The sequence below is a fragment of the Theropithecus gelada genome, chromosome 5, assembly GCF_003255815.1.
Source record: "Theropithecus gelada isolate Dixy chromosome 5, Tgel_1.0, whole genome shotgun sequence".
Taxonomy (NCBI): Eukaryota; Metazoa; Chordata; class Mammalia; order Primates; family Cercopithecidae; genus Theropithecus; species Theropithecus gelada.
Genome location: NC_037672.1, coordinates 182097770 through 182109857, shown reverse-complemented (window position 1 = coordinate 182109857; position 12088 = coordinate 182097770). Strand labels below are relative to the sequence as shown.

At 43.0% G+C, this 12088-nt stretch overlaps 1 protein-coding gene across 4 annotated transcripts in view; it reads left to right on the top strand.

Moving 5' to 3' along the window:
- The window catches only part of CFAP97 (cilia and flagella associated protein 97), a 46916-nt gene that overhangs the window by 2180 nt on the left and 32648 nt on the right, over positions 1–12088 (top strand). The gene's annotated exons all lie outside the window — the stretch shown is intronic.

Below are 12088 nucleotides of genomic sequence, written 5' to 3'. Positions count from 1 at the left end.
AAAGGCATACGTATTTTATGTTAATTTTCACAATGACACAGGGCTTTCCTAGAAAAGAAGTGGATAGGCCAGAAAGTTTCTATACAGTGTTTAAAAGATGATAAACTGTGGAGATATGACATGAAGAGATCTTAAAACCGGGTGGAGGGTTAGATTTCTAGGGGTTTAAACCATGTGAGTAAATAAAGGCATACCTTGGAGATATTTTAGTTGGTTGCAGACCACTACGATAAAATAAATCTCGCAATAAAGCAAGTCACATGAATTTTTTGGTTTCCCAGTGCATATAAAAGTTATGTTTACACTGTGGTCTGTTAAGGGTATAATGGTATTATGCTTAAGAAATGTACATACCTTATCTAAAAAATAATTTATGGCTAAAAAATGCTATCAATCATTTGAGCCTTCAGGGAGTTGTAATTTTTTTTGCTGGTGGGGGGTCTTGCCTCACTGTTGATGGCGGCTGACTAACCAGGGTGCTGAGTGCTGAAGGTTGGGATGGCTGTGGCAGTTTCTGAAAATAAGACAATAATTAACTTTGCTTTATTGACTTCTTTTCACAAAAGATTTCTGTAGTTTGTAATGCAGCTTGACAGCATTTTATCCACAGTAGAACTTTTTCTTTTTTGAGACGGAGTCTTGCTCTGTCACCTGGGCTGGAGTGCAGAGGTGGGATCTGGGCTCACTGCAACCTCCGCTTCCTGGGTTCAAGCAGTCCTCCTGCCTCAGCCTCCCAAGTAGCTGGAATTACAGACATGGACCACCACGCCTGGCTGATTTTTATGTATTTGTAGTAGAGATGAGGTTTCACCATGTTGGTGAGACTGGTCTCGAACTCCGGACCTCAAGTGATCCACCCACCTCAGCCTCCCAAAGTGTTGGGATTACAGGCGTGAGCCACAGCACCCAGCCTCACAGTAGAACTTTAAAACGAGGTCAGTCTTCTCAAACCCTGCCGTTGCTTTATTAGCTAAGTATACGGAGTATTCTAAATCATTTGTTGTCATTTCAACAATGTTCACAGCGTCTTCGCCAGGAGTAAATTCCATCTCAAGAAACTTTCTTTGCTCATCCAGAAGAAGCAAGTCCTCATCTGTTCAAGTTTTGTTATGAGATTGCAGCAATTCAGTTACATCTTGAGGCACTGCTTATTTTTTCTTTTTTTTGAGACAGGGTCTTGTTCTGTCACCTAGGCTGCAGTGCATTGGCATGATCACAGGTCATTACAGCCTCAACCTCCCCAGCCCAAGTGATCCTCCTGCCTCAGCCTCTACAGGCACGTGCCACCACACCCAGCTTTTTTTTTTTTTGAGACAGAATGTCACTCTGTCACCCAGGCTGGAGTGTGGTGACACGAGCTTGGTTCACTGCTGCGACCTCTACCTCCCAGGTTCAAGTGATTCCCATGCCTCAGCCTCCCAAAAGTAGCTGGGATTACAGGCATGTGCCACCACACCTAGCTAATTTTTAGTAGAGACAGAGTTTCACCATGTTGACCAGGCTGGTCTCGAACTACTGTCGTCAAGTCATTTGCCTGCCACAGCCTCCCGAAGTGCTGGGATTATAGGTTATATGTGTGAGCCACCGTGCCCAGCTAATTTTGTAGTTTAGTTTTTTCTTTTAAGAAACGGGATCTCACTGTGTTGTCCAGGCTGATATAAAACTTCTGGGCTCAATTGGTCCTCCTGCCTTGACCCTCCAAAATACCAGGCTCCACTTCTAATTCTAGTTCCTTTGCCATTCCTACCACAGCTGCAGTTCCTTCCTCCACTTAAGTCTTGAATCCCTTAAAGTTATCCATAAGGGTTAGAATCAGCTTCTTCCAAACTCTTGTTGATGTTGATATTTTGACCTCCTATGAATCATAAGTGTTCTTAATGGGGAAAGTTTTCAATTTATTTTGCTTAGATCCGTCAGAGGAATTATTATCTATAACAAATACAGCCTTACAAAATACATTTCTTGAAAAGTAAGACTTGAAAGTTGACTTACTCCTTGATCCATGGGCTGCGGAATGGATGTTGTTAGCAGGGGTGAAAACAACGTTAATCTTGCACATCTTCATTAGAGCTATTGGGTGACCAGGTACATTGTCAATGAGCAGTAATATTTTGAATTTTTTTTGTCTGAGCAGTCAATCTCAACAGTGGGCTTAAAACATTCAGTGAATTATGGCTGTAAATAGGTGTGCTGTCATTTGGGCTTTTTGGCTTTTTGTTTTATATACAGACCACCGGCAGAGTAGATTTAGCATAATTCTTAGGTCCCTTAAGATTTTTTTCTTTTTCTTTTTTTTTTTTTTTTGACAGAGTCTTGCTGCCTCGCCCAGGCTAAAATGCACTGCCACAATCTTGGCTCACTGCAACCTCTGCCTCCCGGTTTCAAGTGATTCTTGTGCCTCAGCCTCCCAAGTAGCTGAGACTATTAATATAAAAATTAGCCCGGCTAATTTTTGTTATTTTTAGTAGAGACGGGGTTTCACCATATTGGCCAGGCTGGTCTCAAACTCCTGACCTCAGGTGATCTGCCTGCCTTGGCCTCTGAAAGTGCCTGGATTATAGGTGTGAGGCACCATACCCAGAATGTTTTTTTTTTTTTGAGACGGAATCTTGCTCTGTCACCCAGGCTGTAGTGCAGTGGCCCGATCTCAGCTCACTGCAACCTGCCTCCTGGGTTCAACCTATTCCCCAGCTTCAGCTTCCCAAGTAGCTGGGATTACAGGTACATGCCACTACGCCTGGCTAATTTTTCTATTTTTTGTAGAGACGGGGTTTCGCCATGTTGCTCAGGCTGGTCTCCATCTCCTGGCCTCAAGTGATCCGCCCATCTCAGCCTCCCAAAGTGCTGGAATGACAAGCGGGAGCCACTGTACCCAGCCTAAGGGCCCTAATATTTATGAAATGGTAAATGAGCACGGGCTTCATTTTAAAGTCACCAGCTCCATTAGCCCTTAACAAGAGTCAGCCTGTTCTTTGAAGTGTTGAGAACAGGCATTGACTTCTTCCTCTAGCTATGAAAATCCTAGATGGTTAGCATCCTTTTCCAATAGAAGACTGTTTCATCTACACTGGAAATCTGATGTTTATTGTAGCCACATTCAGCATTTCTCTTAGCTAGATCTTCTGCAGCTTCTCCATCAGCACTTGCTGTTTTACCTTGTACTGTTTTTTTTTTTTTTTTTTTTTGAGACGGAGTTTTCGCTCTTGTTGCCCAGGCTGGAGTGCAATGATGCGATCTTGGCTCACTGCAACCTCCGCCTCCTGCCTTCAAGCGATTCTCCTGCCTCAGCCTACCAAGTAGCTGGGATTACAGGCATGTGCCACCACACCCGACTAATTTTGTATTTTTAGTAGAGACAGGGTTTCACCATTTTGGTCAGGTTAGTCTCGAACTCCTGACCTCAGGTGATCTGCCCATCTCAGCCTCCCAAAATGCTGGGATTACAGGCATGAGCCACCATCCCTGGCTTACCTTGTGCTTTTATGTTACAGAGAAGACTTCTTTTCCTTCCTTCCTTCCTTATTTTTTTTTTTTAAGACAGAGTCTGTGTCACCCAGGCTGGAGTGTGGTGATGCAATCTTGGTTCACTGCAGCTTCTGCCTTCCCAGATCAAAGGATTCTCATGCCTCAGTCTCCCAAGTAGCTGGGACTTCAGGCTCCCACCACCACGCCTGGCTGGTATTTGTATTTTTAGTAGAGATGGAGTTTCACCGTGTTGGCCAGGCTGGTCTTGAACCCCTGACCTCAAGTGATTTGCCCACTTCAGCCTCCCAAAGTGTTGGGTTTATAGGCATGAGCCACCGCACCTGGCTGAGCAGCCTTCTTTTCTTAAACCTCTGGTAGCCTGAGATTTCTACATCGTCTTTACAAACTCTTTCGGCCTCCATAGACTTAAGCGAGTGAGGGCCTTGCTTTGGACTAGGCTTTCCTTAGGGGAACGTGGTGGCTGACTTGGTGTGTCCAGACCATTCGGACTTTCTCCATATCAGCAGTAAGGCTGTTTCGCTTTCTTATTCCTGTGTTCGCTGGAGTAGCAGTCTTAATTTCCTTCAATAATTTTTTCTTTGCTTTCACAACTTGGCTAACTGGTGCAAGAGGCCTGCTTTTGGCCTGTCTCCTGGACTTTCAACATACCTTCCTCACTAAGCTTAATCATTTCTAGCTTTTGATTTAAAATTTTCTAAGGGATGGGAGTTGGAATGATTTGGATGTTAAGTGGACTTTTAGGAAAATTTCAACTTTTCGCGGTGGCTCACACCTGTAATCGCAGCCCTTTGGGAGGCCATGCGGGTGGATCCCGAGGTCAGGAGATCAAGATCAAGACCATCCTGGCTAACACGGTGAAACCCCGTATCTACTAAAAATACAAAAATTAGCTGGGTGTGGTGGCACGTGCCTGTAATCCCAGCTACTCAGGAGGCTGAGGCAGGAGAATCACTTGAACCAGGGAGTCAGAGGTTGCAGTGAGCCGAGATTGTGCACCACTGCGCTCCAGCCTGGGTGACAGAGCAAGACTCTGTCCCAAAAAAAAAAAAAAAATTAAAAAACAACTTTCCTATTAATATATTTGCCAGTAAAATCCAGCAGAGACATTCAGTGTAATAGTCACATGGCTGTTAATAAGTTTATATAGATATGTGTAATATTAATTCTGGGCCAAGAATTAATAGAAACTTATTACTTGATTGTGAGTTAGTAAAAGTGCTCTTTTGTTATGTTTAAGATCTCTTCGTTTCTTCAGACAGTGTAATCATCCATCTCTTACAGCTAATTTTCTGATTTCAGTTTCTTCAAATTTCAAGAAAATGTTTATTTTTTATATTTGTAATTTAAACTACATGTCTTTTTTTTTTTTTTTTTCAATTAAGAGGGAGTCTCGCTCAATTGCCCAGGCTGGAGTGCAGTGGCAAAATAGCAGCTCACTGTAACCTCTGCCTCCCGGATTCAAGCGATTCTCCTGCCTCAGCTTCCTGAGTAGCTGGGATTACAGGCACCTGCCATCACACCCGGCTAATCTTTGTATTTTTGTAGAGATGGGGTTTCACCATGTTGGCCAGGCTGGTTTTGAACTCCTGACCTCAAGTTATCCACTCCCCTCAACTTCCCAAAATGCTAGGATTATAGGCACGACCCACTGTTCTTGGCCTTAAACTACATTTCTTCAACTCTGGCTCCTGATTTAGTCTAGTGAGGCCTTAATCTATTAGCAGAGTTTCCCTAGACACTGTCATATTACCTATGGCACTTGACACTGTCTAGTACCACCCAAAGTTTAAACTTTCATTCCATCTTATATGTATCGTAGTACATTACCTTTTGATGAAAGCTTTTTATCTCCATAGATAAGTGGCATTTCAAACCCTTGCCTGTGACTCTCGGGAATGTGAAGCTAGTTTTACATCAAGGCCTAGTGCACACCATGCGTATAAGTAATAGAAACAAGTTTCATGAAACTTACTCTTATAATATGTAATGCACTCTTTTTTTTTTCTTTTGAGATGGATTCTCCCTCTGTCCGCCAGGCTGGAAGCACAATCTCAGCTCACTGCAACCTCCGCCTGCCGGGTTCAAGTGATTCTCCTGCCTCAGCCTCCCGAGTAGCTGGGATTATAGGCGTGTGCGACCACACTCAGCTAATTTTTTATATTTTTGGTAGAGACAGGGTTTCATCATGTTGGCCAGGCTGGTCTTGAACTCCTGCCTCAAATGATCTGCCCACCTCGGCCTCCCAAAGTGCTGGGATTGCAGGCGTGAGCCACTGTGCCCGGCCTGTAATGCACTCTTGATTATTACACTCTATTCTACTTCTTTGTCAGTTTAATGATTGACATGAGCTACTGAATTGATTTTACACTGGATTGTGACCCATAGTTTATAAGATATTACTCTAGGCTATGCCGTTAAACCATTTACTTTTGAAATTTGAAGAAACTTAATTTAAAAATTTTAATTGCAAAGATATTCTTTTCTTAACCACACAACAAAGTAAGAAAGGACAAAACAATAAAACCTCAGTTCTTTTTAGAGTCCAGAATGCTCACCATTACACTGTGGGGTATCCACAATTCTTTTTATTCCACTCCTTGACATTTTGTTTTCAAAGGTGAATTATCTTACAAAAAAAGGTGACATTTTGGGGAGTTTAATGACAGTGTTATAAGACCGATTCACCATTCAGTGGCTATTTTAGTTTGTTTTTCTTTTTACATTCAAGTGGGCAAAATTAGATTATGATCAGCCACAGTCTTTATGTTTGTGATGACCCATGATCGCAGGCCTCTATCCAAGTTTTTCTATTTCTCCTTCCCCTGACCACACGTACTCCTCTCCCCTTCCCTCGTGGGTTATACTCATGTTTAATGTATGTCCTTCCAATCCGTGTTCTATAACTTGGCTTGTATGTTTGTGCTCATGAAGAACATAGCATTGTTTTGTATATGTTTTAAGTTTTATGTAATTGTATCATTGCTTGCTTGCTTATTTATTTATTTTGAGACAGGGTCTTGGCCTGTAGCCCAGACGGGAGTGCAGTGGTTAATCATGACTCATTGCATTATCACCCTCCTGGGCACAAGTGATCCTCCCACCTCAGCCTCCTCAGTAGCTGGGACTACAGGCACACCACTATGCCCAGCTAATTTTTATGTTTTAATTTTTTGTAGTGACGAGGGCTCATTATGTGGTCTGGAACTCCTGGGCTCTGGGCGCAAGCAATCCTCCCACCTTGGCCTCCCTAAGTGCTTGATGACAGGCGTGAGCCATGGTGCCAGCCTCGCTGGCTTTTTTAATTCTGCTTTTTTATTCAGTGTTATTTTTGTAGATCTCAGTGTATCCTTTTGGGCAGATATGTGCTTACACAATTTGTTTATTCATCTTCCTCTTAATGGACAGTGAGGTTGTTTCTCTTGCATTGCTATTGCAAACAGTAGTGGATGCTGTGCTGTGGTGAGCATCCCGTGTGCATGCCCAGGATCACACAACTGGGAAGTAGCAGAATCATATTTTGAGTCTGGGTGTGTCTGACTCCATTCATTCGTTTCAACCACTGAGCAGACTCCCACACATCACTTATTTGCCTAATTTATGACACAAACACTATTATGGTAACAGTAATGGCACTATAATGGGATTGTGTGTCATTTTTCTTTTAACAGGTCAATTCTTAATTTATGGCCTCCTCCCCTTTAGTTTTGCTTTAACTGTAAATTATATTATTCAGTATAGAAAAGTTTTGTATTCTGTATTTTTCATGTTCATACATCATCTAAATCAAGGGTCTACAAGCTGGGCACAGTGGTGTGCACCTGTAGTCCCGGCTACTCTGGAGGTTGAGGTGGGAGGATCACGTGAGCCCAGGAGTTGGAGACTGCAGTGAGCTAGAATCCTGTCACTGCACTCCAGCCTGGGCGATGGAGTGAGCACCTGTTTCTTTAAAAAATTTAAATAAAATCAACCAGGGATCTACAAACTTTTCTTTTTTTTTTTGAGATGGAGTCTTGCTCTTGTCACCCAGGCTGGAGTGCAATGGCATGATCTCAGCTCCCTGCAACCTCTGCCTCCCATATTCAAGTGATCCTCCTGCCTCAGCCTCCCTAGTAGCTGGGATTACAGGCATGCACCACCACGCCTGGCTAATTTTTGTATTTTTAGTAAAGAAGGAGTTTCACCATGTGGGCCAGGCTGGTCTTGAACTCCTGACCTCAGGTGATCCACCCGCCTCGGCCTCCCCAAGTGTTGGGATTACAGGTGTGAGCCACCACGCCCAGCCTACAAACTTTTCAGTAAGGGATCAGATGGTAGGTATTTTAGTCTCTGTGGGCCATAGGGTCTCAGTCACAACTACTCAGCTCTGCAGTCGTAGTGTGAAAGCTGGGAGAGACAATACCTGTGCCCGTGAGTGGGGCTGTGTTCCAGTAAAATGTTATTCACAAAAACACACAGCAGACAAGATCTGGCTTATGGACAGGTACTTTGCTGACTCCTGATCTAAGTGATTATGTTAACAGAATCGTAATATTTATCTATAGAAGCTTTTCAGTGTTACAAGTAATGCTAGAATTCCCTTTATTTGTCTATTTATTTATTTATGAGATGGAGTCTCTCTCTGTCGCCCAGGCTGGAGTGCAGTGGTGCGATCTCAGCTCACTGCAGCCTCTGTCTCCCGGGTTTCAGCAGTTCTCCTGCTTCAGCCTCCTGGGTAGCTGGGATTACAGGCACGTGCCACCACGCCCAGCTAATTTTTGTATTTTTAGTAGAGATGGGATTTCACCATGTTGGCCAGGCTGGTCTCGAACTCCTGAACTCAGGTGATCTGCCCACCTTGGCTTTTCAAAGTGCTGGGATTACAGGCGTGAGCCACCACTCCCGACTTCTAAAGATAGTCTCCCTTTGTTCCCCAGGCTGGTCTTGAACTCTGGGCTCAAGTGATCCTCCCACCTCAGCTTCCCAAGGTGCTGGGATTACAGACGTGAGCCACCGTGTTCGGCCTCCTAATAAAGTTTTGTTTTGTTTTGGTTTTGGTTTTGGTTTTTTGAGAGAGAGAGTCTCTTTCTGTCACCCAGGCTGGAGTGCACTGGCACAATCTCGGCTCACTGCAAACTCTGCCTCCCCAGGTTCAAACGATTCACCTGCCTCAGCCTTCTGAGTAGCTGGGATTACAGGTGCATGCCACCACACTTGGCTAATTTTTTGTAGTTTTAGTAGAGATGGGGTTTCACCATGTTGGCCAGGCTGGTCTCAAATCCCTGACCTCAGGCAGTCTGGCCGCCTTGGCCTCCCAAAGTGCTGGGATTAACGGTTGTGAACCACCATGCGGGGCATCTTTTTTCTTTTTAGTATAGTATCTTGAGGATAAACTTCCAGAAGTGACGCTACTAATTCAGAAGTTTTTAGTTTTTTTTATGACTCTAAAAGTGCCAGATTCCTTTTTGAAAGAGACAAGTTTCAGTTTGTATAAATTACTTGAGATACCCAGGCGCAATGGCTCACGCCTGTAATCCCACCACTTTGGGAGGCTGAGGCGGGCAGATCATCTGAGGTCAGGAGTTTGAGACCAGCCTAGCCAACATGATGAAACCCCATCTCTACTTAAAAAACAAAATTAGCTGGACGTGGTAGCTCATGCCTGTAATCCCAGCTACTCAGGAGGCTGAGGCAGGAGAATTGCTTGAGGCAGAGTTCGCAGTGAGCCGAGATCATGCCAGTGCACACCAGCCTGGGTGACAGAGTGAGACTCTCAAAAAACCAAAAACAAACAAAAAAACTTTATTATTAGGCCGAACACGGTGGCTCATGACTGTAATCCCAGCACTTTGGGAGACTGAGATGGGGTGCTCACTTGAGCCCAGAGTTCCAGACCAGACTGGGCAACATAGGCAGACTCTGTCTCTAGAAAATAAAGAAGCTGGGCACGATGGCTCTCACGCCTGTAATCCCAGCACTTTGGGAGGCTGAGGTGGGCAGATCACCTGAGTTCAGAGTTTGAGACTAGCCTGGCTAATATGGCAAAACCCCATCTCTACTAAAAATATAAAAATTAGCTGGGCGTGGTGGTGCATGCCTGTAATCCCAGCTTCCTGGGAGGCTGAGCCGGGAGAATCACTGAAACCTGGGTGGTGGAGGCTGCAGTGAGCCGAGATCCCACTACTGCACTCCAGCCTGGGTGACAGAGAGAGACTCTGTCTCAAAAAAAAAAAAGGGAGAAAGAAAATAAGAAAAACCCGGGTGTGGTGGTGCATGCCCATAGTTCCAGCTACTAGGCAGGCTGAGGTGGGAGGATCACTTGAGCCCGGGAGTTGGAGACTGCAGTGAGCTGGAATCCTGTCACTGCACTCTAGCCTGGGTGACAAAGCAAGACCCTGTCTCAAAAGATAAAACATAAAAATAAACTTTATCAAGTATCTGTCTTTTAAGGATTTGGGATAGAGACTTCCCTCTGTCAGTTTGAATTTTAAAATGAGAAGGCATTAATCGATGCTATGGAAAATAGTAAAACTGGTATTTTAATGTTTATTAGGTATACATTTATAATCTTAAATTTTAAGATCTTCTTACACATTAGAATTTTAAAACTCACTTGTATTTTGCTTAATCTTCATTTAGCTGATAAAATATATTAAATTTTCCTAAACGTTGTATACCATTTGCTAACTTAACATCACAAATTTTTATTGTTTAGATTTTTTTTTTTTAGGTACCTCAAACTGCTGGCTAGGCACACTTACAAACCTAACAAAGGAAATCTTCCTAAGCACTTAGATATTGTTTATAAAACCAACTAAGTCTAAACTTACTGATTTAATCAATTAGATTCCCTTCTGTGCTTAAATGTAGATGACAGTTTAATTTTTATGTATCTAATACATCAGAATCTTTTCAACTCTTCGAAACACTAAAGACAAGCAGAATTAACCCATGATAAAATGTATTACCACACATACCTTAACCTGTCATGTTAATTTATCACAATAGTATTAATAATACAAGTTTGACTCACTTTTAGATTATATACTTTAAAAAAGATTTTTTTTTAGGTTGCACAGTCACTTAAGCAATTAAAGGCTGCAGAGCGTTGTGGCTGGTTTAGGATACGGATTACATAAACGTTTACTCCTTGATTTGATGTAAAATAGAATTAATTATAATATGAATATAGTGAGCACATAATTGCCTTTTTTGCTATTTTTGTTTTGTTTTGTTTTGTTTTGTTTTTAAGATAGAGTCTCGCACTGTCGCCCAGGCTGGAGTAGTACAATGGTGTGATCTTGGCTCACTGCAACCTCCACCTCCTGGATTCACGCCATTCTCCTGCCTCAGCCTCCTGAGTAGCTGGGATTATAGGCGCCCACCACCACACCTGGCTGATTTTTTGTATTTTTAGTAGAGGTGGGGTTTCACTATGTTGGCCAGAGTGGTCTCGAACTCCTGACCTCGTGATCCACCTGCCTTGGCCTCCCAGAGTGCTGGGGATTACAGGCATGAGCCACCGCAGCCGGCCCTTTGCTGTTTTATTATTGGAAATTATTTTATTGTCACTTTTGAATATCAGTGTGTACTCATGGCTTCTCATAGAAATTATTTTTTCATTTTTATGTATACTTGTCTTTTTTCTTTTTCAGTGCCGAATTGTCCAACGTGGACAGTGGAAGCCCCTTTAAACTGATCCTCTGTTTGATTCCCGCCGCCCCAGGCATATTTATGAATATTGTGCTTTCTGGCAACAATAAGCTGATCCAGGCTCTTTGCCTCCAGAAATGCAGTCCCCTGCCTGCCAAGGAGTCCTGGAGTTTTTTTAGTGGAGAATAGAATTAGAAGGTCAATTCTGATCTTAAGGTTGTCAGTAATGGATAATGTGACACAGCTGCTTTGACCACTGTAATAACAGATTTAAAAAATTTTTTTAAAAGACGATGACTTTATAGTGATGTTTCTAATTTAACTGTATGGAATATTAAAATATTTTAAATCAATGTTTTTATCATAGTAATATATAAATTTACAGGTCAACTAGTAATTTAAGGTCTATAACAAAAACAGTGGTCTCTAAGGAAAAAAACACACAAAAATCAAGTGGTCCCTGCCCCATAATAAAGGGAACTACTTTGAACATTTTAATCCATTTTTTGTAATACTTAACTCCATGTGTCTGAATAATATGCCTTGATTTTTCCATTTTAGACAGCCATTGGCTGTCTGCTGTGAAATATCTCTTATATCAGACCCCCTTTAACACAGTGAGACATATACTCTTCCCCTTTCATTTTCTACATGTGCTTTTGGCACAGTTTGTGATCACACATTCAGAAGTTTGACATACCTGTGCAGCCTGTCTGGGTGACTTAGAACTTTTGTTCCTCTTCAGGAAGGGTTGGGGAACCTTGACAAGAATCATCTCCTTGTCTCTGCTGCTTCCTCCCTAACTGCGGTAAAGGAGCAGAAAGGGGACAGAGACAGCAAGTCCTGAAATATGTTAGGCAGTCCTCCCTGCACGGCTTCCGCTGGAACCGTGTGTGGACTGCGCGGCTTCCGCTGGAACCGTGTGTGGACTGCGCGGCTTCCGCTGGAACCGTGTGTGGACTGGTTTAGCTGG